The 5,452-nt window shown below is 57.9% G+C and overlaps 1 long non-coding RNA gene across 2 annotated transcripts; it reads left to right on the top strand.

Moving 5' to 3' along the window:
* Nucleotides 1-1,345: 1,345 nt before the first annotated feature.
* Nucleotides 1,346-5,119, top strand: LOC135278328 (uncharacterized). Of its 2 annotated transcripts, XR_010345847.1 has the most exons (3): nucleotides 1,346-2,620; nucleotides 3,789-3,848; nucleotides 4,002-5,119. It is a non-coding gene; the product is annotated as an uncharacterized LOC135278328 (long non-coding RNA). The 2 variants fall into 2 exon arrangements; XR_010345846.1 differs by lacking the exon at nucleotides 1,346-2,620 and having other exon boundaries at nucleotides 3,376-3,848.
* Nucleotides 5,120-5,452: the final 333 nt, after the last annotated feature.

Raw genomic sequence — 5,452 nt, forward strand, 5'->3', positions numbered from 1 at the left:
GCCCCAAATCCCAAAATTCCCCCCAAAATTCCCCCAGAACCCCCCAGACTCTCTGGGGCCGTCCTGTGTCAGGGGCACCGGCCGGTGGAACAGGAGCCACCTCAGGGGCCCTCGGAGCTCTGTGGGGAGGGGGCACCATGGGAGACCCCCAAAAACGGGAGGGGGGGAGCTGGGAACCCCCAGGATCCCCAAATCTCCCCCGGGAACCCCAAATCCCCCTGAAAAGCCCCCAAGGTTGGCCCAGGACCACCCTGGAACCCCAAAGTGCCCCCAGCACCCCCAGGACCCCCCTCAAGACCCCTCTCAGGACCCCTCCCCACCCCCAGATCCCCCCCACAGTGCCCCAGGACCCCTCCCCAGACCCTCCCTGACCCCTCACGATCCCCCAGCCAAGACCCCTCCCCAGACCCCTCCCCACACCCCGGAACCCTCCCCAAAGCCCCCCCAGCCCCCCGGACCCTCCCACGCCCCCCCGATCCCCTCTCAGCCCCTCCCGGCCCTGTCCCGGCCGCCTCAGCAGCTCCCGGAGCGCTCCGGCCGCTCCCAGCGCCGCCCCCGCTCTCTGCAGCGCCCGGCACCGGCACCGCCGCTGCACCTCGCCTCTGATTGGCTGCAGCGCCGCGGGGAGGCGGGCGCTGCTGAGGGGAGCCGCGCCCTCATTGGCTGGTTCGGGGCGGGGCGCGCCGCTATTGGCTGGGGAGCCCGTGCAGGCGGCGGAGGCGGGAGATTCAGAAGCGAGCGCGGCTGAGGAGGGCGCTGAGGGGAAACTGGGGGGGTTTGGGGCGGTCTGAGGAGAAATTGGGGATTTTGGGGAGATTGACGGGAAATAGGGGGGTGTGCGGTGGGTTTGGGGGGAGTGAGGGGGTCTGAGGGGGCTTTAGTTATCTTTCCGGGCAGCTTGAGAGGGTCTGGGTGTTCTCAGGTGGATTTAGGGGGATCTGAGGGGAATTGGGAGGGTCTGAGGGGATTTTGGGGGATTGTGAGAGGAGCTGGGGGGCTCTGGGGGGTTCTGAGGTGCATCTGGGAGGCTTTAGCGGAGTGTGAGGGGATTTCCCAGGGTTTGGGGGGGATTGAGGGGTCTGAGGGGGATTTGGGGCAGTCTGATGGATTTGAGAGGGGTCTCAGGTGGGTCTGGGGTAAATTTTGTGGAGAACTGGGGGGTCTGAGGGTCCCGGGAAGGTTTTGGGGGTCCAGGGTGATCCTGGGCCAACCTTGGGGGGGTTTGGGGCTCCTGGAGGGGTCCGGGGGAGATTTGGGGGTCCCGGGGGTCCCAGGCCCCCCCTGAACCGGGGTCTGGGGGTTTCGGGGCGAGGGGGCACAACAGGGGTTCCACCCCCCCCTCCCGTTTCTGGGGGTCTCCCATGGTGCCCCCTCCCCACAGAGCTCCGAGGGCCCCTGAGGTGGCTCCTGTTCCACCGGCCGGTGCCCCTGACCCAGGACGGCCCCAGAGAGTCTGGGGGGATTTGGGGGGGCATTTTTGTGATTTTGGGGCAATTTTGACGAATTTTAGGAGGGTTTTGGGGGATTATCTTGGGGCTTCTTTAGGGCTTTATTGGGTATTTGATGGAAGTTCAGGGGGAATTATAGAGGTTTTGGAGAGAATTATTGGGTTTTGGGGGGTTATGGGATTTTGGGGGTTTTATGGAATTGGGGAGTTTTGGATTTTGGGAGATTTTATTGGGGCTTGGGGGGTTGGTTTTTGAGTGGGTTTAGCGAAATTTTGGGGAGGTTTTTGAGTTTTGATGTGTTTCACTGGGATTTTGTGGGATTCTCCGGGGTTTTGGAGGATCCTATTGTAATTTCTTGGAAATTTTGGGATTTTTAGTGGAATTTGTGGGGGATTTGGGCGTCTGGAACCTTTAGGGTTGTCCCAGGGTTTGCGGAAGGGCTGAGAGGCATCAAAATCTCCTTAAAAGCCCCAAAAGTCCCAATAAAACTCATGAAATCCAAATTAAATCTCACAAAATCCCATTAGAACATCCTAGAATCCCAATAAAACCCCACAGAATATTTTGAAATCTCAATAACCCCCAAAATCCCGATGAAACCTCGCAAATCCCCCCAAAAATGTCCCCTAAATAATAAAAATCCCATAAAATCCCCCCCCAAGACCCAAAGAAATCATGGCAACACCCAAAAAAAACCCACAAAACCCCAAAAATCCCACGAAAATTCTGAAAAAAACCAAATCCCCAATGAATCCCACTAAAAGCCCCCACAATTCCAGTGAAATGCCTCAAAATCTCCTAGAAATCCTATAAAAACTCTCAGAATTTATGAGAATCCCAAAAAACCAGGAAAATCCCAGGAAAACCTTCCAAAATACAAAAAAAAAAAAAATCAATAAACCCCCAAACACCCCCAGAACAACACTCCCCCAAAGCGCCAATAAAACCCCCAAAATCCAAACCCCCCAAAATCCACACAACCCCCCAACATTTCCCACCTTGTCCCAGCATGTCTGCAGTCATTTCCAGGCGCTGCCAGTGCCCCAGGAAGGTGTCAGTTCTCCCAGTGTGATCCCCCAGTCATGCCCAGAACATTCCAGCTGCCTCCAGCATGCATCCAGTCCTGCCCAGTTCCTCCAGTTTGCTTGCAGCATGATCCCAGTTTCTCTCAGGTGCTCCCAGTAGGCCAAAGTGTGATCCCAGTCGCTCCCTTTCAATCCCAATATGATCCCAGTAAGCTCCAGTTGGATCCCTATCACATGCCAGCCCTCCCAGTGTGGTCCCAGTATAATCCCAGTTGCTCCCAGTCAGGCCCAGTATGGGGGATGATGTGCAGGATGTGTTCCCAGTCGCTCTCAGATTCTCCCAGTATTGCTCCAGTCCCTCCCAGTATGATCCAGAGATGAGCCCAGTGTGCTCCCAGTCCCTGCCAGTATGAACCAGTTGTGCTCCACATGGTTCCAGTTGCTCTCTTTCACCCTCCCATTTGGTTCCAGTCACTCCCAGTATCTCCCAGTGTATGCCAGTTCCCTCCAGCATGTTGCCAGTCCCTCCCATTATTCCCCAGTATGATCCCATTTGCTGCCAAGCACTCCCAGTCAGCCTCAGTGCAGTGGCACTCACTGCCAGGATGATCCCAGTCACCTCCAGCGTGATCCTAGCTGATCCCAGTATAAGCGCAGATTTTTCCAGTAACCACCAGCATGCTCCCAGCCACTCGCAGCTCCTCCCAGTTGGGTTTTTTGGGGGATGTTTGGAGAATGAAGAAGTGCAAGGCTGAGCGGAAAAGGCCCCTCGGGGGGACATCGGGGGTGGCGGTGGCGGCTGGCGGCAGAGGCAGCCTGGAGGAGCAGAGCCCTGTGTCCCCCAGGAGCCCAAAGTGGGGAGCCCAGAGAGGGGGGAGCGCCGCCATGGGCGGGAGCCTGCAGAGGCTGGAGAGGGGCAGGGGGGACTCCTTGGAGCCCCTGCAGCCCGGAGCAGAGCATGAGGGGAGAAGGGAGCCCAAAAGGGAGCCCAAAAAGCCCAGGCATCCCTGAATGGGGAGCAATAGAGGGGGCAGCTTTTGGGATTGCTGGGACTGCCAGCAGGCTGGGGAGGGCGGGCACCGAGGAGAAGGGGGACCCCAATGCCAGCGTGACCCCAGCAGCTGGGACAGGGGGAACCCTGAACAGCAGAGGGGAGGGAGCAGGGGTGGGGAACTCCTGGGAGGCTTTTTCCAGGCTGACTCGTGGCGTTTGGGAGGTTTTTCTGGAGCCCCAATGGCCGGTGACTTGTAGAGATGGACTTGGGCAGAGGGACCTTCAGAGTCAATGTGCTCATCCTTTGTTTTCCTCAAACCAGGATTTCCATTGCCAACCCCCATTGAGGCTGTGAGGAAAATGCCCCAGAACATGCAAGCAGGTGAGGAGGAAGTCAGTGCCCCTTTCCCCTCTCTCCTGCTCCATCTCCCAGCCCAGCACAGCCCCCTGCTGCAGGACAGCCTGGGGGCATCTCCTTGCCCTTGCCTGTGGCCCGGAGGCAAATGCCATCCTGTCCTTGTCCTTCCTCCCCCAGAGCAGGAGCTGAGCATGGAGAGCAGGGAGGACAAATCCCCGCGGCAGAACCTCGTGGCAGAGGCTGTTTTGAGTGGCTCCACAGCGCAGGAACCCAACGGGGAGGAAAAGCCCTGGAGATGCCGCACGAGGAGGGGCTGCAAACACAGCCCAGGTTGCTCTGAGGAGTAAAGATCCACCCTGTGCCAGGAAGGTGGACAGAGCTTCAGCCAGAGCTTGGAGCTGGTGGTCCATGAGCAGGTTCCTGATGGGGAGAAGCCTCACAGGTGCTTGGAGTGTGGGAAGAGCTTCTGGTGGATCACCAGCCTGATCGTGCACCAGAGAACCCACACTGGGGAACGGCCCTACGAGTGTGGGGAGTGTGGGAAAGGCTTCAGGTGCAGCTCTGAGCTCATCACTCACTAACGCATCCATACCGGGGAGAGGCCCTATGACTGTCCCGAGTGTCAGAAGAGGTTTCAGACCAGCTCCAGTCTCCTCCAGCATCAATGGATTCACACAGAGGAGAGGCCCTTCCGCTGCCCAGACTGCAGGAAGGGCCTCAACTGCAACTCAAACTTTGCCAGGCACCGGTGCATCCACAGCGGGGAGAGGCCCTACGAGTGTCCCCAGTGTGGGAAGAGCTTTACCCACAGCTCTAACTTGACCAAACACCAACAGAGTCACCAGTAAGGGAAGTCCTGCAAGTGCCCTGAGTGTGGGAAGAGCCTCGTGTGCTGCTCCAGCTTCATCCCCCATTGGAGAACCCGCATTGGGAAGAGACCTGCTGATCCATGTTCCCTGTGATCCATGGTGGGAAGACACTTGCCACTTTTCCTGCCCCTGCTAGTGACCTGATGTAGGATTGAAGAACAAGAGGGTCTGGCCAGAGCCATGTCATTACATTCACTCCCACCTCAGGTCATTGCCAGGGGCAGGAAAGGGACTCTCTCTCTCTCCCTGAGGAGAAAGGTGTCCTTTCCAGGCAGGAGGAAATACGTGGCCAGGAAGAGCCACTCAGTGGTGATGTTGTAGTTTTCCCTGTAAATAGTTTTTCTTATCCCTTCTGTTATCAATATTGCTTTTGTTCCTGTTTATTCCTTATCTCATTGCTGTTCCCAGTAAATTGTTCTTATCCCAGCCTGGGATCTTTGCCTTTTGTTCTTTCCATGGGAGGTGGGAGGGCAGCGAGCAGCAGCGCGGTGTTAGCGGGAGCAGGAAATTGGGGAATCCCATTTCTGAACCCGGCCCGTGGAAACCGAGTATCCCAGCTGGTCCCAGCCCTGGTGGCCATGGCAACAGCCTTGGGAGCGGGTCCCTGGCTGGGGCTGTGGGAAACTCTTCCCTCTGGTGCCCAGGGACAGGACTGGAGGGAACGGCTGCAGCTGAGTCGGGGCAGGCTCAGGCTGGATCTCAGGAAAAGGTTTTTGCCCAGAGGCTGCTGGGGCACTGCCCAGGCTTCCCAGGGAAGGC

This window comes from Passer domesticus, chromosome 11 (genome assembly GCF_036417665.1).
Source record: "Passer domesticus isolate bPasDom1 chromosome 11, bPasDom1.hap1, whole genome shotgun sequence".
Taxonomy (NCBI): Eukaryota; Metazoa; Chordata; class Aves; order Passeriformes; family Passeridae; genus Passer; species Passer domesticus.